Source organism: Eretmochelys imbricata, chromosome 28, assembly GCF_965152235.1.
Source record: "Eretmochelys imbricata isolate rEreImb1 chromosome 28, rEreImb1.hap1, whole genome shotgun sequence".
Classification (NCBI taxonomy): Eukaryota; Metazoa; Chordata; order Testudines; family Cheloniidae; genus Eretmochelys; species Eretmochelys imbricata.
The window spans coordinates 7,418,137-7,441,117 of NC_135599.1; the positions used below are offsets into that span (position 1 = coordinate 7,418,137).

The 22,981-nt window shown below is 47.6% G+C and overlaps 1 protein-coding gene across 2 annotated transcripts in view; it reads right to left on the minus strand.

The window, feature by feature from the left end:
- LOC144258265 (uncharacterized) overlaps positions 1-22,981 on the minus strand; it is a 75,693-nt gene that overhangs the window by 30,101 nt on the left and 22,611 nt on the right. The window lies entirely within an intron of this gene.

Below are 22,981 nucleotides of genomic sequence, written 5' to 3' on the forward strand. Positions count from 1 at the left end.
CCCCCCCGTCCCGATTTTTCACAGTTTGATGCCTGGTCACCCTGCCCTGCCCCGTCTCTCTGCGGGGATGGGGGGCGTGTGGGACTCTTCACCCTGCCCTGCCCGCTGGGTTGGGGGGGGTGGGACTGTGCCGACCCCCCTACCTGCCTCCCCCGTGACCGGCCCCCCTCCCCCGGGAACGATGGGGCTGTCAGCAGGCCGTGACCGTCGAGGCGGTGGCTGTGAATGTCGCTGCGTCAGAGGGGGCCGAGCTGGAGCCCGCGCAGCCCTCTGCAGCGACGTCCTGCAGGAGAGCTACGAGACCGTGACCTCGCTGGGTAAGGGATTCCCGGCCCCTCCGTTCTTCTCAGGGGACATGCAGCGTCAAGGTTCACCTCGCCCCCACAATGCAACCTTAACTCTGCCCTGGACAAGAACGCACCCGTGTGCGCCTTTATTGACACCACCTACAACACTCGGCACGGCAATGAGGAATCCCTGTTCCTTCACGTTGGACGTGCACCTCTCTTTGTGTCTCAGTCCCAGCTCTGCCCGGCTGCTCCAACAATTCCCTCCTCCTCCGTTCCCTGAAAGCTACAGCTGACAGGGTGCCCACAGCGGGAGGGTGTGCAGATAAATGGTGGTATTCAAATCTGTACAACACAAACAATGGCATGTTCTTTTCCTCATTCCTCCTGTTGATTACTCCCCAATACATTTTAAGGCCGAGAGATACCATTAGGTCATCTAGTCTGATCTCTTCTATGATACGGGTCAAACAGTTTCATCTAGTTACCATTCTAGTGAGCTGAATACTTCCTGTTTTGATGAAAACATCTTCCAGAAAGGCATCCGGTCCTGCTTTCAAGACTTGAGGAGATGGAAAATTTGCTAATTCCCTGGGTAGATGGTTAACCTTTGCACCACCTTTACTAACCTATTCCTCGTGACATTTGCCAGCTCCAGGGTTAGGGGGTAGGGGCAGTATTAAGGTTGCATTGACGGGGCAGCATGTTAGTTTAGTTCTTCATTTCCTGGTTTTCAGAGGTTTTTACTTTCACCACTATACACATACTGGAAGGGCATGAGGTAGCACTGGGAAACTTTAACTCTGCTCTAATGTAATTTGTGGGCATTTAATTTCCTTGATTTCTTTTTAATGGACCTTTTTTGCCACTGTAACTGTGTCTACATTTCAGCTTTTGCCAGCAAACTATGTCAGGTAGGGATGTGATTTTTTTTCACACCAATAGTTGACAGAGCAATGCTCTCAAAACTCTGAATTAGCTACCAGTCCAATATCTCCATGTAAATTTGAAAGCACTTGAAAATCGTGTTCAAAAGACAAATTTTGGTATCAAGGCAAGACTTTGAAGAGAAACTCCTGCAGAGGGTAAGAAAAATCTGCAATGCAGATTGTCAGAAAGTTGTCTGTGATAGGGCTCAGACTCAAATGCATGATACAGCTCAGGTTAAATGGCCATGGCATGTCCTCTTGAACCAACCCATTCCTGTGACAGTGAATGGCTGGATCCCTTTTAGCTTTAAAAGACATTCCTCTTGTTGCACAGGTGAATGTCAATCTCTTTGGCTCATCATTTGATGATGGTGTAGGGAGGAGGGTTTTAGGTTTATTAGGAACTGGGGAGCCTCTTGGGAAAGGAGGAACCTATACAGGAAGGATGGGGTCCGCCTAAACCAAAATGGAACCAGACTTCTGGCATGTAAAATTAAAAAGTTCATAAAGGGGCTATTAAACTAAGGGCTGAGGGAACGACAATAGGTGTGAAGGAACACATGGTTTGGACAGAGCCATCCCTTAGGGGAGGATCGCTGAATGGGGATTCTGTATATCCTAGTAAAGAGGAGAGGACAGAAGTTCATAAAGTAGAGGTAGTAGGTGAAGAGAAACTGTCGAATGAGAAAGAGTCCTATTCAATTCCATCGCATGAAGGCAGACAACTAATGATTGACAAATGTGATAGGTTGTTTTATACAAATGCAAGAAGGCTAAATTCTCAGCTGAGTGTCCTTGAATACCTGGTTTTAAATGGGGAGATTGATTATTATCATTCCACCAAGCTCAGTACTACCTATTTTTATCAATGGGACATGGTAATATCACAATACAAAATATATAGGAATGACAGAATAGGTTGTGCTTGCAGTTTTACCCGTGCAGTGTAGGGCACCCCACCTCTACTTTGCCGAGGGCTGGAGGTGTAAGACACCTATCCTTACTCAGGGGGCTCAGGAAGAAACCTGGTCAATTTAAGTACCAGCCCTTTCCCATGGGGCTCAGTGCCCTACAGGTCTACAGAACCTTTTCCCAGTGAAAGAGCCTTACACAGCTGTGCTCTAAACATCTATTTATTAGCAACACACAGAGAACACAATACCAAGCAAATTTCTTACGCTCACCAATCCCAATATACAGACAGATTTCTGCCAATGGCCAGTCAGGATCCACTCATCTGGGGGTTCCCAGCGCCCATGCACATCATGGTCGTGTTGTGGGTGTGATGTTTTGCAGCTTGTTTTAACAGATAGCTGCAAGCACGGACTTACTTTCCCAGCCACGAGATTACAGTGGGGGGTGTTGAAATGCCCATAGTGATTCTGGGAGACCCAGCGTACCCCTTACAGCCATGGCTCATGAAACCTTACATGGGACACCAGGAAAGCAGTAAGGAGTGGTTCAACAACAGCTGAATATGTCCAGGATGACAGTGGAATGTGCCTTTGGCAGATTAAAGGCACGCTGGTGATGCCTTTATGGAAGGTTAGACCTCAATGTGGATCATGTTCCCATGGTCATAGCCGTGTGCTGTATGTTGCATAATCTCTGTGACGCTATGGGTGAAAGGTTTGCTCGTGGGTGGAGTGCTGAGGCAGACCGCTTGGGCACTGATTTTGAGCAGCCAGATACCAGGGCTGTCAGAGGAGCCCAGAGGGGAGCTATTCGAATTAGGGAGGCTTTGAGGCAGCACTTTGACAATGACCTCCAGTAACATATATCTCTTTCCGAGTTGATTCAATATTACATACCATGTTGTTTTTCTTGGGGGCAATGGTGACATTTGGGGCCTTCGATTTCTGTAATAAAGTGATTAAAATGCCTGTGAATGTATTGGCACTTCCTGCTATCTCAGGGGAAAAAAAATAAAGAGGATTTACCATTATAAAAGTTTGCTTTCATTGCACAAGAAACAGCACACACGAACGTACAGTTGCTTGGCAGGAAAGGAGGAACCAGGGAAGGCCAGACTCTCACAGCTGTGTGTAGGTCCAGCTCTCACTGTGAAAGTTGTCCGAGGGGGTAGAGTGAAGGGGAAACTGAGAAGTCACGAAAGGTGGAAAGGAATGTGTGGGCAGAGTTGGGGGGGCAGGGGAAAGAGTTCTGAATGTGTTGCAGTGAAGGTGGAGCGCTGATCTCCTGATGCTGCAGCTCTGTTAAGGACTTCAGCATCTGCGTTTGCTCCTCCATTACTTTAATTATCCGCTCAGTAGTATTCTTAACAAATGCATGATTCTCTTTTCTGTCCTGCCGTTCGGCTTCCCAGCACTGCTTTTGTTTCCTTTTCTCTGCACTGGAACACTGCATGACCTCCCAGAACATGTCGTCTGTTCTGTATCTTGAGCGCTTTCTCATCTGGCGGAGAAGCTCGGCCAAGGTGCGTGGGGTGTTCCTGAAGACCACATCTGGTGAAGCACAGGGGACAATGAACAGAAGCGGGATTGTTAAATTCATGCACAGCACTGAAACATTTCTGTTAAACACAACATTAGCAACATTGCCATCACTTTCTCACTGATCCTGGCCAGGCACACATCTCTGTGAACACCCAAAGCATTGTGAGTGTTGGCGGGGGGGAGAGCCCCACATGGGGAAAAGAGCACACACTCTTTGCAAGGGTTGTGGTGCAGCATTCGAGGGAACAAATTCTAAAATTACCCCACAGTGGGGGAAGGAACAAAGCTGCTCTGCCACGTAATCTTTGGCAGAGGATTGCCAATTACCTCCAAGAAACTTTCTTGTCAAGAGCCCTTGCAGGCCAGACTTGGTGGGGGGAGGGAATCATAACCCGACATGGTGGCCGATGCTGGGAAAAAGGGTCCCGCCAGCTAGAGCCTGAGGGCATGTGGCCACCGCCAGAGCAAGTGGCTGACCCGTGGCATCCCTGCACCACAGCCAGGACCTGGAAAGGAGGCCTGGAACATGTGAGAGAGAGACTGTGAACTTCCCTTATGTTCCAGAGACTCCTGTTTGCGATAGCCTGTGCCTCAGAATGAGATTACGTGTTTTCCTCTAACCTTTCCCATTTTCGTTATTTTTAAAAATCGATTGCTCTTTAATAAATTGTATTTGCTTGCTTGAAGTACATGCAATAACACCATCTTGGCCACTATGGATGTAGAAGCCCTCTACACCAACTTTCCACACAAAGATGGACTACAAGCCATCAAGAACAGTATCCCCGATAATGTCACGGCAAACCTGGTGGCTGAACTTTGTGACTTTGTCCTTACCTATAACTATTTTACATTTCGGGACAATGTATACCTTCAAATCAGCGGCATTGCTATGGGTACCCGCATGGCCCCACAGTATGCCAACTTTTTTATGGCTGACTTAGAACAACGCTTCCTCAGCTTTCGTCCCCTAATGCCCCTACTCTACTTGCGCTATATTGATGACATCTTCATCATCTGGACCCATGGAAAAGAAGCCCTTGAGGAATTCCACGATGATTTCAACAATTTCCATCCCACCATCAACCTCAGTCTGGTCCAGTCCACACAAGAGATCCACTTCCTGGACACTACACTGCTAATAAACGATGGTCTCATAAACACCACCCTATACCGGAAACCTACTGACCGCTATTCCTACCTACATGCCTCCAGCTTTCACCCTGACCACACCACACGATCCATTGTCTACATACAATACAACCGCATTTGCTCCAACCCCTCAGACAGAGACAAACACCTACAAGATCTCTATCAAGCATTCTTACAACTACAGTACCCACCTGCGGAAGTGAAGAAACAGATTGATAGAGCCAGAAGAGTTCCCAGAAGTTACCTACTACAGGACAGGCCTAACAAAGAAAATAACAGAACGCCACTAGCCGTCACCTTCAGCCCCCAACTAAAACCCCTCCAACGCATCATCAAGGATCTACAACCTATCCTGAAGGATGACCCAACACTCTCACAAATCTCGGGAGACAGGCCAGTCCTTGCCTACAGACAGCCCCCCAACCTGAAGCAAATACTCACCAGCAACCACGTACCACACAACAGAACCACTAACCCAGGAACCTATCCTTGCAACCAAGCCCGTTGCCAACTGTGTCCACATATGTAGCCAGACAGCCAGCCCCCCCCTCAGACCAGCATTGCTGGAAACACAGGAGGAAGCCGGAACAGGGCACTTAACATATATTCCAGCACAGCCTTTGAAGCTGTGAAAGCACAGGTGTGCTGCTACAGTGTGCCTCTGGGAGCAGATACAACGATTAAGCTCACAGCAGGCAGAGGCCCTGTGACAGACATGGCTTTTAGCCCCTACTAACTAGCGTGATGCACACACACCAACATCCTAGTTGGGAAAATATTTACCCTGATAAAAGAAATGTCCAGTAGTCGACACTTATTGTTTCTCTCCCTTGCAAGTGTAAACTACTCTTGCGAAAGCTGGCATCACCCAGACAGACCAGCCTCAATTTGGCATAAGAAAGGAGAAAGAGAATAAAGGAGTACAGAGGTATAAGTAGGGGACCTACAGCACCATGATTTTTGAGTGCTTTTCACTATCTATCTGCTGGTCAGATAAGTGACAGCCTCCCAAGGCTTCTGCAGCTAAGAGGGTCCCTACGCCTTGTCCCTTATTCGTCTTTCCGCGGAATTGAGTGACCGATCCTGGCTTGGCACCGCTGGAATCGAGAGATGCAAGGAGGGTAAGAAGCACCCACACCTGATCTCCTATCTTTAGTGTACACATATTTTGAAATAGAGCTCTATACTTTGTTTTCTTTCTTTGGGATTGTGGCTTCAGTTTTGTAACTTGTTTGTGTGTGTAACATCTCTACATTTAAATAAGTAGGCACTAGCAATTTTGTAACCACATGATTAGAATCTAGCTTAATAAATTTTGGTAACCATTTATGCATAAGCCTGACTTGTTTTCTCTGGTTTACTGTAAAGCAGCCGACACAATTAAAGAACCTCAGCCGTTTTGGCTCTAAAGCCTGGCCATTAGGTGAGAGTACTAAGAGCCTAGCGTTGAGTTGTGCCGCCTCCACGGGGCAAACTCTTGGGGCACCTGTCAGTCAATCCTGGCTGCCCGCTGCGAAGGAGCTCTGAGCTCTAGCAGTTAAAGTCACGGGTGGTTAGGACCTTGGGGCATCCGTCAGCCTAGCCCGGGCTGCCCGCCGCGAAGGGACAGTGCGTCCTAGTGGTTAAAGTCACGGATGGTATAAACGGGCATAGCTGGCACCTCACCAAACATCCTTGGCCGTCGGCTAACAGAAATTGGCGTCACGAACAGGATTGTGATATAGGCTGCACTACAGTAACACAATGAAACCAGTCATGATAAACACCACAGAATTCCCTGAGCTAGAGAAAAGTTTGACCCAAGAGGGATGGGGAAATCCTCTGTGGAGCAAAGAACTGCTGGAGAAATATTGGGGAAAACCAGCAGAGATCTGGCAGCATTTCTGTAACTGGAGAACTGCCTGCAAGATGAAGAAAGGGAAAGGAAAAGGTGCTTGTATATGGTTGCTTACTAACATTTGGCAAGCTGCCTGTAAGGATTATCATAGTCTGGCAATAGAATTTAATAGGCTACAACAGGAAAGGGACACACTGCACAAGGAATGCCAGAATTTAGATACCAGAGTAAGAACACTGAATAGGGATATGGAACATCTTCAGAAAAGATTACTTCCCTTAATTGAGAAAGAAGGGATAGAACGAAGGGAAAAGCTGGAGACTAAAACACGCAGTATCAACCGGGCTAAAGTTGAGACTGCTCTCTGGCTAGACCCTGAGGAATGGGATGGAGACATTTGGGATTCAGCAGATGAGTCCCCCTCTTCTGAGGAGGAAGGTCCCTCTGTAAAATTAAGACCAGCTATCACACATCACAAATCAGAAGAACATGAGGAAAATTTGAGTGGGGTAGAGCTGGATGAAGAAGGGGATGACAATTATCCATCCACCTCTTCAAAAAGAAAGAAGGGAGGTAAAAAGGGAAAAGGGAGTAAAGCTCCAACACACTTTACCAAAATTACCACCCGCCAATATACTCCCTTGGAGTTAAAAACAATCCAGGGAGATTTTGCTAAAAAGCCTGAGGAAGGTATAATAGAGTGGCTGGTCCGCCTCTGGGACACTGGGGGTGGATATATACGCCTGACAGCCCAAGAAACTGAGCGCCTTAACTTAGGTGCAGGAATATTCCTGGAACATTCAGAGGGGAACACCCCTAAAACACTTTGGTTTCTGGCTTGTCGATGGGCAAGAGGAATTTACCCAGCAGACCGAGATGAACCCACAGTAATGCACTGGACCAACATAGATGAGGTAAAAACAGCTCTATTAACTGTGGCTGTTATTAGCATGCTTGGCCAAAACCCTCAAGAGTTAGCCTATGAAAGCCCATGGGAGGGTCAGGTAGATGTAGATGATCTCAGACCCCTGCTTAAGGGAGTTCCGAGTAACCACAGGGCTATGGCACTGTCCCTTAGATCAGAAGCTGCAGCACATAACAGTACCTTTCGGGCACTGCTAAACCTTCTGGTGTCATACTTTAGAGAATTCGGAGACATCAGAGCACTGACAGGCAAAGCTAAGATACGTTCCCTTCAGGGAAACAAGGGGGCACCATCTAAAGGACATAAAAACAAGCGAGAGCCAACCCAAGAGGAAAAGGAGCTTAGAGCCAAGTCGTGGAGACAATGTCTGGCTTTAGGTTATCCCAGAGATGTGATAAATGGACTGCCCACAGAGCGGCTAAAATTATTCACCACCTTTAAAAGAGCTGACTGGGAGACAACTAATGCTACTCCCAGTGCACCTCTGCAGCTCTCTCCTCTTTCCCCACCTGCAGACACCCGGTATACTCCATTGCTGCAGCAACTGCAAGAGTTACCAGAGCAGGGAAACTAGCTTGCGGGGGTCAATCTCCTCTCCTAATAAACCAGCTTAAATCCAAAGAGGAGAAAACAACAGCAAAAGACCCCCGGATACATGTAACTGTAAATGACAAACACATTATTCCTTTCTTAATGGACACAGGGGCTCAAAGGTCCATGATTAAGCGAGAAAGTTTTCAGGGCTCGCCACCTACTGGCCGAAAGCAGGTACTTGTTACAGGAGTAAATGGCAGTACCATAACTTACCCATTAGTTAAGATAAAACTGGATATCCCCTTGCAACCCCACCATCAGCCCCGAAAATATGAGGTGATTTTGGGCAATGCCAACATACTGGGCATGGACGTTTTAAGAGGAAAGAAGGGAAGGATTAATGGGGAAAGATGGGCTTTTGGAGTCAGTTCTTTTCCTCATGCCACCCACCTGGAAGAGGAAAGCCCTCCCCACTATTCTGTAAACTTACTTAGCAGCGCGCCTGCTCTCCCGCCCTCAACAGTAACAAACATAAAGCAGTATAATGTTCCAGCTGAGGCCACAAGCCCTGTTACTGACCTGATCAAAGATTTGGAACAGCGAGGGATTTTAATTCGTACCCACTCTCGCTTTAATTCTCCTGTGTGGCCCATCAAGAAACCAAATGGCAAATGGAGACTCACTATAGACTATAGGAAGCTAAACAGTAACACTGGACCATTAACTGCAGCAGTCCCTAGCATAACAGATATTGTAAACACCATACAAACCTGGGATAAACCCTGGCTAGCAGTATTAGATGTAAAGGACATGTTCTTCATGGTCCCTTTGCAACCAGCTGACCAGGAAAGATTTGCTTTTACTTGGAAAGGTGTACAATACACTTTTACCCGAATGCCACAAGGGTTTAAACACTCACCCTCTATTTGCCATGGGGCACTGGCAAAGGTCCTAGATGACCTTATATTGCCACCCAATGTACAAACTGTGCAATACATTGATGACATCTTAATAGGTGGGAAAACCTCAGAAGAGGTACAGGAGACTATGAATCAAATCAAAGGAGCACTAGAAGCCCTTAATTTAGAGTTACCAGCTGAGAAATGCCAAGGTCCCTCCCAAAAGATAAAATTCTTAGGTACTGTATGGATGGGAGGTAGGAGGTCTGTGCCTAATGACACTGTGCAAGAGCTAAATCAGGCACCCTCCCCTGAAAGTAAAGATCAATTGAGACAGATTTTGGGAACCCTGGGGTTTTGGAGAAAACATGTACCTGGCTTTGCCATTATAGCCAGACCATTGTACAATTTGTTAAAGAAAAGTGCTGCCTGGGAATGGGCTCCTGCCCATGAGGAAGCCCTCAGGCAACTGATAGGGGAGATACACACCTATCAGGCTCTGGGTCCCATACATCCTGAAGCCCCATTCCATTTGTACCTAACTGTGGGAGCCACTGGAATGTCTTATGCTCTCTGGCAAGAAAGTGACACTGCTCCCAGACGACCAATTCAGTTTGGTTCCAAGTCATGGCAAGGGTCACAGGCTAACTACATGCCTTATGAGAAGGTGCTTCTGGCAGCTTACACAGCCTTGAGAGAAACTGAGGAATTAACTCAGGATAAGGACATCACAATTCACACTCCTCTTCCAATCATTAAACCTATATTGGAAGGGAAAGAGTTACCACCTGGTGTAGCACAAAAGATGATATCCAAAGATGGGCACTTTACATACACCACAGGGTAGGGAGTGCAGACACTGCACAAAACCCCACTATGATTCAGGAATCCCTATGGAAAGTAGGAATGCCTGATGAATACCGCCTACCTCCACAGCAGTCTCCCATTAAGGATGCTGCCCCATTTGATCCTTCTAAGCCTGAGGGAGTATGGTTCACTGACGGCAGTGCCAGGCTGGTCAAAGGAAAATGGAAGGGAAAAGCTGCAGCAGTGCCTGCAGACATCTCTGCAGCACCCCTAACTGCTGGAATTGATGGGTCAGCACAACTTGCAGAATTGGCTGCAATTAAACTGGCCTGTGAAGCAGGAGCCACCGCAGTATATACGGACTCCTATGCGGTCTGGGCAGGTGCCACTCAGTGGATCACTAACTGGAAAAATAACCACTGGGAAATAGGAGGTAAACCAGTCTGGGGACTGGAATACTGGAAGTGGTTATGTCAGCATGCCCTGCAACAACCCCTGTCTATAGGACATGTCTCAGCTCATCAGAGGAATAATACCCCAGCTGCACAGTTAAACAATTTAGCCGATGCAGCTGCCCAGCTCTTTACCACACAAGTAGAATGGGAACGCTTATATTCATGGTTACATGATAATTTAGGACACACAGGAAGTGATGAGTTAGTGCGGCAAGCACATATCAGGGGGTGGCCTATCACCCACAGACAGGCTAGAGACCTGGTGCAAGCCTGCACTATTTGTGCTGAGACTAGAAAACATATAGCAGAAGGACAACGGTTTGCCAGGCTAAGAGATGGAAAAACACTATGGGCAACCTGGCAGGTCGACTATGTCGGACCACTGCCCACTACAAGGCAGAGGTGGAAATACATCTTGACTGGGGTAGAAATTGTTTCAGGGATTGGTTTTGCATATCCAACCCGATTGGCAACAGGGTTGTCCACAGTTATGGGACTAAACCGCTTAACAGCAATTGTCCCAATGCCTCAAGAAATCCAATCAGATAATGGTTCGCATTTTAAGAATAAACTTGTAAGGGAATGGACCCTTAACCATGGAGTCCAATGGACCTTCCACCTTCCATATCGACCTCAATCTAATGGCATGGTCGAGCGCTGGAATGGGTTGCTAAAGAATCACTTGAAGCCTACTGATGGCACATGGGGAGACAGACTGGACGAAGTGGTGCAGAGATTAAACAACAGACAGACTCCTGCAGGAAGTCCAATCAGCAGGGGATTCTTCCCTACAGGGAAAGCTATCTCCCCTGCCAGAACACCACTGCACAGTTCCAAGTATGCTCCCGGAGACACTGTTGTGATTAAACACCCAGCCCTGGGAACCTTTACCTGCGTTTTGCACGCCTATAAAGAGAAAGGTGTATGGAGTGCTTTAAATGCTGATAAAAGGCTAATAACCATTACAGAGGCTTGGATCGCATCCAAGACCGGCTGACCATGTGATTTATTGCAGGAATGGTCCCACGGTTCCGAGCAACCTGCCAGCTAACCTGTCAGCAAAATGGACCATGCAGCAGACCTGTTTGATCACTAGAGACTACTATGGACTGTTGATATATTTGCCATTACTTATAAAAGCAAGTGTAATTTTTGCTTTTGGTTTTAAAATAAGTTTTTTTAGCTAGAACACGACCCACAAGAGATATGTTCCTGCAAGCCCTCATGATCCTTCTGTTGGCTCCAGTCACCTTGGCAATACCAGAACATCCTCTTCGGGGAGCAATCCAAACCATCGCCTCAGCTGCTGGTGCTGCAAATTGCTGGATGTGCACCTTGCCAGATTCAACCAATGGACTGGGAATTGAATTTGTACCACTACATGCAGTGGCTGAGAATGGACAAACCTCATGGATGCAATGGTTAGCTCAACACTTGGGATTTTCCCTCTCCCCGTTTTTACATTCGGTTGTGAATACTGTTTTAACCATTTTTAATTATTGTAATTGTTTTTGTGTAACTTTATGTATTATGAAGCGTTTGATTCAAACTGCTCTTTCCTCCACGCAAATCAGATACCTAGAGCTAAAAAGGGATCCTAACCAATTCTGCGAACCCTCATCCTCTAATTTGGTTGTTGGGTATTTCTAGATTTCCCCAAGGAGGGCAAGAGGTGCTGGCATCACCGCCACCTTGCAATCTGGGATGTAGTGTGGTGCATCAGGGGGTGGAATGTAGCCTGACAGCCAGCCCCCCCCTCAGACCAGCATTGCTGGAAACACAGGAGGAAGCCGGAACAGGGCACTTAACATATATTCCAGCACAGCCTTTGAAGCTGTGCAAAGCACAGGTGTGCTGCTACAGTGTGCCTCTGGGAGCAGATACAACGATTAAGCTCACAGCAGGCAGAGGCCCTGTGACAGACATGGCTTTTAGCCCCTACTAACTAGCGTGATGCACACACACCAACATCCTAGTTGGGAAAATATTTACCCTGATAAAAGAAATGTCCAGTAGTCGACACTTATTGTTTCTCTCCCTTGCAAGTGTAAACTACTCTTGCGAAAGCTGGCGTCACCCAGACAGACCAGCCTCAATTTGGCATAAGAAAGGAGAAAGAGAATAAAGGAGTACAGAGGTATAAGTAGGGGACCTACAGCACCATGATTTTTGAGTGCTTTTCACTATCTATCTGCTGGTCAGATAAGTGACAGCCTCCCAAGGCTTCTGCAGCTAAGAGGGTCCCTACGCCTTGTCCCTTATTCGTCTTTCCGCGGAATTGAGTGACCGATCCTGGCTTGGCACCGCTGGAATCGAGAGATGCAAGGAGGGTAAGAAGCACCCACACCTGATCTCCTATCTTTAGTGTACACATATTTTGAAATAGAGCTCTACACTTTGTTTTCTTTCTTTGGGATTGTGGCTTCAGTTTTGTAACTTGTTTGTGTGTGTAACATCTCTACATTTAAATAAGTAGGCACTAGCAATTTTGTAACCACATGATTAGAATCTAGCTTAATAAATTTTGGTAACCATTTATGCATAAGCCTGACTTGTTTTCTCTGGTTTACTGTAAAGCAGCCGACACAATTAAAGAACCTCAGCCGTTTTGGCTCTAAAGCCTGGCCATTAGGTGAGAGTACTAAGAGCCTAGGGTTGAGTTGTGCCGCCTCCACGGGGCAAACTCTTGGGGCACCTGTCAGTCAATCCTGGCTGCCCGCTGCGAAGGAGCTCTGAGCTCTAGCAGTTAAAGTCACGGGTGTGGAGAGGCTCTTAGTGCTGCCATTGGGGCACCTGTCAGTCAGTATTGACTGCCCGCTGCGAAGGAGCTCTGAGCTCTAGCAGTTAAAGTCACGGGTGGTTAGGACCTTGGGGCATCCGTCAGCCTAGCCCGGGCTGCCCGCCACGAAGGGACAGTGCGTCCTAGCGGTTAAAGTCACGGATGGTATAAACGGGCATAGCTGGCACCTCACCAAACATCCTTGGCCGTCGGCTAACAACATATCTATTCAGGAGACACCATCACAGGGCCTAATAACATCAGCCACACTATCAGAGGCTCGTTCACCTGCACATCCACCAATGTGATATATGCCATCATGTGCCAGCAATACCCCTCTGCCATGTACATTGGTCAAACTGGACAGTCTCTACGTAAAAGAATAAATGGACACAAATCAGATGTCAAGAATTGTAACATTCATAAACCAGTCGGAGAACACTTCAATCTCTCTGGTCACGCGATTACAGACATGAAAGTTGTGATATTACAACAGAAAAACTTCAAAACCAGACTCCAGCGAGAAACTGTTGAATTGGAATTCATTTGCAAATTGGATACAATTAACTTAGGCTTGAATAGAGACTGGGAGTGGCTAAGTCATTATGCAAGGTAACCTTTTTCCCCTTGTTTTTTCCTACTCCCCCCCCGCCCCAGACATTCTTGTTAAACCCTGGATTTGTGCTGGAAATGGCCCAACTTGATTATCATACACATTGTAAGGAGAGTGATCACTTTAGATAAGCTATTACCAGCAGGAGAGTGGGGTGGGTAAGAGTGGGTGTTTACTTTTGTAGTGGTAAACACCCATTTTTTCATGGTTTGTGTGTATAAAAAGATCTTCTGTACTTTCCACAGTATGCATCCGATGAAGTGAGCTGTAGCTCACGAAAGCTTATGCTCAAATAAATTGGTTAGTCTCTAAGGTGCCACAAGTACTCCTTTTCTTTATGCAATGATTAGTGGCTCAGGGAAGTGTCCAGTGTGGAGAGAGTACCACAGAGTGGGGACAGCCTAGTCCCTGTTCTAACTGACCACAACAAGATTGGGGGTCGAGCCCCCAGGAATCCTGGTCCCAGCCTTGTCAGGGTTATTAGGACTTTGCCACACATGAGGGTAGAAAGAGAGTCCTCAAGGTCAGGCAGGCTTCTGGGTACGGGAATGAGGGCTCAGATCCTTTAGCTAGCCAATTCCCCCGGGATAGTGTATAAGCCAGGGAAGGTTCCCACAGTAGCAGGACCATACCCCCCTTTACACTTGCACTCTGTACTCATTGCTTCTCTCTCTCTCTCCTCCCCATCTCTGCTGCTCTCCCTCTGGGCTTTCTCAGCACCTGGCCCTACAGTGCTTCCTGCCAGCCGGAGACTGCACTTTGTAGGTCTGCTCCTGTGGATCTGTCTCCTGATTCCTAGGGACTCAGCAAGAGAAACAGGCCTTTCCAGGAAATTGCCAGGGGTTCCAGGAATCTGTGTGTGACTCTGGACATCACCAGGACTCATTTGGCTCCTGGCACACAAAGCAATTTAAAAGCTAGCTGCCCAGACGGGCTCAAACCCCAGACCTTCACTTTAGGAGTATGATGCTCTACCAACTTAGCAAGCTGGGCTTCCTGAAAGCATTTACTCCCTTCCACCACAAGAGCAAGCAGGCAAGTTTACCAGTGCCCAGGCAAACGTGAGGCAAAAAAAGTCCCAGGAACCCTTCCTATTTTTCTCCACAGCCACTGCCTATCAGCAGGATTCTTCCTCCTCCCTCCTGTGCCTCAGTGCAATTAAATCTTCACACCTAGACAGCCATCCCGTCCGCTGCACCCCAATTCCCCATGCTTAGGCCTCCCAGCCAAAGTCCTACACCTGGCTCCATAGAATTAAGGCTCACATCTTGCTGGGAACTTAGCTTTTTGTGCCCAGAATGTCTCTGCCCCCTCAGTAGATGCCCCAAGAAACGCGGTTTCTGCCGTTTCTAAAGAAGTGCTTGGAGAGGGTTTTCTCATGTGACTGAGTGGCCTACCAGCTAAGGCACCTGACTTCGGATCAGGTGATTGAGGGTTCGAGTCTCTTCGAGGTTCTGCTTGTGCAGTTCTCCCTTTGGGCTGGAAGTGCTGCTCTCTTCAGGGCCGGAACCTCTTCTTGGCCACTCAGGCCCATGTTCTGGTTCCGCTAGAGCCCCAGAAAGGAGTTGCGGGTAGGTCTTCCAGTCTAGCCTTTGCTACTCCTGACTTGCCAAAGACAATGGGTGGATGCCCAGGCTAGTGTGTAGAGCAGTTTCCCTCTTCCCAGTGTGCGCCCGTCCCTGTGCTTGAGGGGGCTAAATAGCACCTTTGGAACCTGGGTTTTTTGCTGCTTCTCACCAGTTGGGGAAAAGCCTCTTGGGGAAAAATCTCCTGCCCCACTGCAAAAGTGAGCACCTGGAGTGGGAACAGTCAGAGGCCCCACCAGGGAGGTGGCCCTGCTTTCCTACTGTCTTCTGATGTTGGCCACAGCATCAGCAGCCACCCCACATGCTGGTCTGCGGGTGGTGTTCAATGGGTGTTTGGCATTGCCAAGGAGCAGGCTGGCTGGGTGTCTTTGTGGCTCTCAGCTAGCCATGCATAGGCATGGTTCTCCTCACCCTTGGTTACTCTGTAGCTTTTAAGCCTTCCCTGGGAACTGTCAGCACCAGCCACCTGTGCTCTATGTGCCCAGAGGAGGAGATGTGTGCTGGGCTCCAGCCTGGGACTCTTCCTCCCTCCTGCCTAGCCCTGACTAGGAAGCCTAGCCCTGGCACTCCTTTCTTTAAGCACCAGGTGGGCAAGAAGAAAAGTGTGGCAGCAAGCAAAAGGGCCAAACTTTTGGGCATCAGGTGAAGCAGCGAGAATCCCAACCATCAGGTCAAACTGCAGGATTGCAGACATCGGTAGTGTTGCGAATTATACCCGATAGGTCACGCACAAGGACTGCTGCGAATTATACCCGATAGGTCATGCACAGTTTGAGTCTACGCTGAGGCACACAAACAAAGTCCACAACTTCAGAGTTCCCACAGATACTAAGTTTATTACACTCGAGCGTGGTGTCCCCCTGCTAGTCAGAGGGAGACCCCAAATGCAGGTTATACAAAGATTATATACCCTTCAGCAAAGCATGTTGCCCTCCTGCATCAGAAACCTTAGTCAATAGACAAACCCTTTCCTTATCTACCACCTATCCCTGCTAGGTACATTCCCCGTGCTTAAACTGTTACTTCAACTCCCCACGATGGCCCTGAAGCAATGCATCAGTAACTTTTCTTATCAGGATGGAAGGCCCACATCAAAAGGCCAGGAGGCAGGAAGTTAGGAACAAACAAAGAACAGAAACCGGGAATCGAGACAGGCTGGAGACAGGGGTCGTTTTCACAGGAATGCAGTATGTAAGAAACACTCCTTCTGGTACATGATGTGTTTGCTTTTAGACAATGGTGGGCCCCAAACCAAAATGGAGTCATATATGCAAACTTGTCCTTAACAGTAGCCAGGGTGGCAAGTTCTAGAGGCCCAACCCACTGCGACCATCCCGTCACGCCATCCCAACCGAAGACCTGGCTCTGGTGGGCAAGAGTCACCCAGCAGGAGGGAAAAGACTCACTCTTTCACAGCTGGAGACAGGGAAGGTGAGCACTTCAAGTGCCAGGGCTTTGCCGCAAGCAAAGAGGAGGTCCCACTGAGATTTGAATTCAGATTGCAGGATTCAGAGTCCTGACCGTTACACCATGGAACCAGCTTGTGCTGTTTTCTCTGGACATCTGTGATCCTCATGGGGCTGGCTTGCATAAGGGGATTGTTGGCCCCTTACTAAAGCTCAGTGGGGTTTTTTGGTTGGCTAGTTCCTGGTACAAAAGGAAAGGAGAATGATCAATGGGAAATCAGGACCCTGAGACTGACAGTCCCCAGGAGCAGTGGGGAGAGGCCAAAGCTCCAAGTTAGCCTGACTTTGTGTGGAGTCTCTGTCCTGCCCACTCAGCACTGGCCCTGGGGTCTCTCTGGCCCCTGGTGCTTGCAGCTCCTGGCCAGGGGCGGCAGAGTCTGGGACTGGGTCCAGCTGGAGAAAGTCCCCACCTCAGATGGGCACAGAAAGTGCTTCAGTGAAAGTCTGTCCCCGGACCAGCCCCACGGGGGCCGCAGCAGCACCGGTAGTGTCTCGTACCGTACAGAGCCCCGCCTCCGGGATCTGCCCCACGGCTCTTTTCCTGCCCTCCTTCCTACCAGCCCTCAGCTCCCAACCTGGGCTGCAGCTGCCGCACTCACCAGGCCAGGGACTCTCTGAGGTGGGAAGTAACCCCATCTCTGCTCCTCCTCCTGCCTCTGTGTGTCCCAGAGCTGCTGCAGGACTGACCCACACCCAGGCTTTCACTCCTATTAGCACTTGCAGGGGCCGATCCAGCTACGGGAGAGTGAGCGCCCCTGGGAGCAGGGAAGTCACCAAGTCTCCCTGCCAGAGGGTGGGGGGAGGGGAAAGAAAGGGAAAGTGAAGAGACTGAAAGGGGATAAGGAGAAATAAGTGGGGAAAGCAGTGCCCAGCTCTTTTCTCCTGCATCGCCCCTGAGTAGATTGCTCCTGTGCTCTGGGTAAATATCCCCCAGTGTCCAGGGTCTCCCAGATCCCCCTGCCTCCCAATGGAATGCACGTAGGTGTCTCCTTCCTGCCAGTCGTGATTACAAGCAGCTGCAGGTGTCACCCTTATGCCACGATTTGAGAAAGACAGCAAACCTTGGGAACACGCCTCTGTATTTACAGTCCAGTGTTACAATCCTTTCTCCAGGAGATGTTTCTTCTATACTCCTGCTGGATGGGCACAGAATTGGGCAGCAACAGGTTTGTGTCCATTTTGGTTGCTGCACATTCCTTAACTTAGAAGAGTATAAAATGAAGAAAATGGGAGATTCAATTAAAGGGAAATATACAAATACAAGTTCCAGGCCCGGTTGCTTATTGAAAGAAATGACTCGATATCCCAGTTACATGCTTTATTAACATGAACAAATAAATCCAAGAGCTCCCATCATGAAGGCTAAATGACTGTGGACACCACTCAACTAAGGGTTAAACAATGCAGTGATAAAGTTCAGGTCAAATCAGTAAGTCAATGAGTTAACGAGGATATTGCATTGGAATCAAGTCATCAATTTAGTCAAACCATCAGATTAATACAGCAGAAAATCAACACTTATAAACCCTAAAAGAGCAACCCGAAGAAGGCAGGTGCATATTTAGTGATGCTAAAACCCCAATCAGAGATTTTTACCCAGACAGTGCAACCCAGATTTAGCTGAATATTTCAATACCGAAACCAAATTATTGTTTACATTTAGCCTACAACCTCAAAGCTAATTAGTTTTCTTCTTAGATTTCACTATTCTGTAGCTAATACTTCTCCTTGCCCTCTCACCTCAAAATACATACAGACCTTAGAGAGACATTAGTAAAAGAAGTTCAAACAGCTCTCGCTGAACAATATCTATCTCACAGCTCAATTCCTTGCAATACTTCCATAGGTGAGGAACATGCATTCAGTCATTTCATTAGGCAGAGTTTGAAGGCTATTAAGATTTGGGGAACTACTCTTCCTAGCATCTTTCCCTTTGTAGATTTCAGAGGTGTTACACACACACACACCCCTCCCCCAAATAGAAAGGCTGGGAGGTCTCCAAGTTCACAAAAAGAAAGACAAAAAGAAACAAAACATTATTAAGATTATAAGGGGTTGGATCTCTGCACCTCTCGGTCTTTGGATTCACCTGGAGTAGGAACTGTAGCTGCAGTTTAGGAACCAGGTAATGCAATAGATGGTCCAGCACGTGGGGCTAGCAGGCTGTTCAGGTACAGGGAGACTAGTGAAGGCTGCATAGCCTGTTGACGTTGTGACTCATTCTCCAGAGGGGATCAGTGCTGGGATCCTGGCAGTCAGTCTCTCTGAGGCTACGTCTACACGGGCAGAGTTACAGAGCTGGGAGTTACAGTGCTGCTCAGAGAGCACTAAAGGGAAACCGCTATTGTGTGTTCACACTGTCAGCTGCCTGCGCAATAGTGTGTTCACACTTGCGGCACTTACAGCGGTACTTGGAGCGGTGCACTCTGGGCGGCTATCCCACTGAGCACCTCTTTCTCTTCTGCCGCTAAGAGTTGTGGGAAGGTGGAGGGAGGTGTTTCCTGAGACCAAAAGCGGCATTCCACTGTGGTCAGCACCTCCGTGAATGCCCCGTGATGCATTGCTTCCCATCTCAGCAATCCCTGTGCTTCCGTCCACATTTGGTGCCACCTTTCAATTATTTGTGTACTGCACGCTCTGCAGGAATGGATCCTGAACTTACTAACACGTCACGATTGGCAGTGGAGTTATTCCTTAAACTACAAAGGTAGAGGAGTTAGACATTGATATTGCCATCCGTAGTAACTACGATAAAAGATTCCGTGTGGCATTCATGGAGATGCTGACCACAGTGGAGTGCCGCTTTTGGGCTCGGGAAACAAGCACAGAGTGGTGGGATCACATCGTGATGCACATCTGGGATGATGAGCAGTGGCTGCAGAGCTTTCGGATGAGGAAAGCCACATTCACGGGACTGTGTGATGAGCCTGCCCCAGCCCTGCAGTGCAAGGACACGAGAATGAGAGCTGCCCTGTCATCGGACAAGCGCGTGGCAACTGCACCGTGGAAGCTGGCTACTCCAGACTCCCACCAATTGGTTGCTGTCAGGGTTCCTTCCCCACTCTGAACTCTAGGGTACAGATGTAGGGAACCGCATGAAAGACCCCCTAAGCTTATTCTTACCAGCTTAGGTTAAAAACTTCCCCAAGGTACAAACTTTGCCTTGTCCTTGAACAGAACAATGCTGCCACCACCAGGTGTTTTAAACAAAGAACAGGGAAAGAGACCACTGGGAGATGTCTTCCCCCAAAATATCCCCACAAGCCCTACACCCCCTTTCCTGGGGAGGCTTGAGAATAATATCCTAACCAATTTGTTACAAAATCATCAAAGACCCAAACCCGCACAGCTGGAAGGGGACAGCCTCCTCTCCCTAAATGCTGATGAGGTCCAGCAGCTCAACATTGCTCCAAGATGGGGATCGCCTGATGCGTGGAGCAGGCGTGGTCATCTGGAAAGATGCACTGAGACCACTGCATGCGTCACTGAGCCAACAGGAAGGGGATTTTCAAAATTCCCAAGGAATTTAAGGTGTGGGGTTCACAGTTGGTCACCTGTAGGCGGTGCAGTAGAGTTCAAACCGATGACCAGAGAGGCGAGAACAGGGATTGTGGGACACCTCCTGGAGGCCAATCGCAGCGCTGTAATCAACCAGGGTGTCTACACTGGCACCACGATGCTGTAGCCTTTGCACAGAAAGCTCTAGGCCTCTCATTGGCGTGGTATTTTTACAGCACTGCAACTTCACAGTTTCTGCTCACTAAGTGGCTTGGCCGTGTGTACACCTCGGGACTTACACCGCAGAAAGCTGCTTTACTGCGCAGAAACTTGCCAGTGTAGACAAGGCCCTAGATGGCTTACATAAGAACGCAAGACTGGCCATACTGGGTCAGACCAATGATCCATCTAGCCCAGCGTGCTGCATGAGAGTGACCAGTGCCAGATGCGTCGGAGGGAATGAACAGAACAGGCTTGTTGACCTGCAAGCTGAAGGTCTGTCACCCTTACCTTTAACATTATTAAATTGTTGATTCCTACTTATCCTATCTTATCACACCTCCCCTGAGGTCTCTGAACAAATCAGGTGTGAACCACTCCTTTGATACAGACGTGTCCCAATCCAACTGAATTGAGGCAGACTTTGGGCCAATGTCAGTTTGGAAAAGGCCTGCTTCACCCAGCAGGTTCCTCAAAGTATCTGTTGCTGTGAACCACATGTAGTGTGAATGTGTGAACCCCAAAGATATCAAACATAAAAGACACACAAGGCCAGCTTTGGGGAGGTTTCCAAAGTCAGGCCTGAGGGTTTAACAGTTGTGCTCAGCACCTATAAAAATAACTCGTTGAAAAATTTAAATTAAATTAAAAAATGAAACAAAAAAAAAATCCACCCCGCAGAAAAGCTCCCATCACACGCCCATCACTATTGTAGATTTCGACATCTCCTGGCTGATGTGACATCTTTGCTTTGCAAACAAGAGCCCTGGGGAACTCTGTGGCTGTTACCCTCTAACTGGGTAAAAGGCTCCACATCTTGCCTCAAGTAATTTTCTTCTTCAGGGAAGATTTATTTTAAAATGTATTATAATAAATTCCATTTTAAATAGAAATAATTACAGTCTATACTGGGACTCTATTCTCATACATACTATTTCTCTCACATATTCCCCCACTCTAATTCCTTTGGACTGAGGTTTTAATTTCAGGATTAGCCACCATTTCCTAATTAGTAGAAGGGGGCAGGGAGAGAACAAGAAGGAAAATTGAATTATATTGTAACTCTGAAAGTTATCACATGATCAGCTTCTTCCATTACATTAAATTACTTCATGTTTAATTTCATTGTCACTGGTAACAACTTATTCACCAATTACAAAATATAAACAGATAGGGCAGTGTTCTCTTAATTCCCATTTCCACCCAGTCAGCTTTGTGTGAAGTCTCATTCTACAATAACCTAGGAGCCTTCCATTTCTGTGAGTTCATTTCTCCCTGGGTCTTCTCCCATGAGTGTGGGTGGAAGGGGTCTCACACTACGCAGGAAGATCGCATCATGAGAAAAACCACCAGTGCTCTATTTTCACACTTTCTAATCTTTCAAAGTAGCAGCAGGAGAAGAAGTGATACAAATGCATTAGACTTAACAGCAAAACTAAGAGACCAAACCACAGATTCTGGACTTAGCATTCATGTATCCTGCAGTCTGAACTGGGAATCCGATACATTCCCTCATTGGCTACCATCATTTGCCCAGCATGGAAGTGCTTCTTGTCCAACAAGGCAGCCAGATTGGGACCAATAAGCATGGAATGGCTCTGAAGGAATCAGCTGTTTCTTTCTGTGCTTCATGAAACTTTGCATCCAAATGGTAAAAGACAGCTGTGCCCAGTGTAATCATGGCATCCTGTAGGAGTGTGATCAGTGCCACTTAACTAGGGAGCAGCGTTCTAAAAATAGTTTACCTGGGCCACAGGTCACCATAGCGTCCATCTCTGGGGTGAAAATCAACCACTAGCACGTGCAATTTCTACCTGAGTTCCTGTCAAATCTTTGACCTTCCTTGGAGTAATTTTACACTTCTCTGGCGCAGAATTCTTCACCAACCACACAACATATCAGTAGCGATAGTGAGGTATAACTCCCCGAAATATGTCCTTTTATTCCTTTAATCTGGTGGCACAGACTTAAATTAGGGACTAAATTTAGGTGCTGCTTAGAATCCCTGTAAGACACCAAATGTCAGGTATCTATTAACAATAGGTGTCTTTCTGCAGGTATATCCCATTGAACATGGATTTCATTTTCTACACGTTTGCAGGATCTCCCAGGGGTGAGCTGAACAGAAACGTCACTTCCATTTTTCCAATGCCTACCTAGATAGGGATTGCATTTCCCAAATAATAGGCAACATGCATCTGATTAGGAAGGAAATATCTTCAGGAGCGACCTCCTGCAGGACCTGGGCCACAACTGCTTTAGGAGCCAAGTGCATGGGTATTTTGCTTAGTTACAAGTCATTTTTACTAGGGAATCCTCTTCCCAGCCCTTTAGAAAAAAAATTAACTTAAGCAATTGAACAACGGGGGGATTGGGATGGTGATGGGGAATAAGGGAATCCCTCTGACTGACCCTATCTTCTTCTGTTGTTACAGAGGGGAAATGACATTTTCTCCTACCCCTGCCCTGTTCCTTTTTTATTATTTTATATATATTATATTTTCTTTATTATAGTTCAATATATTTTAAGGGAGGAAAA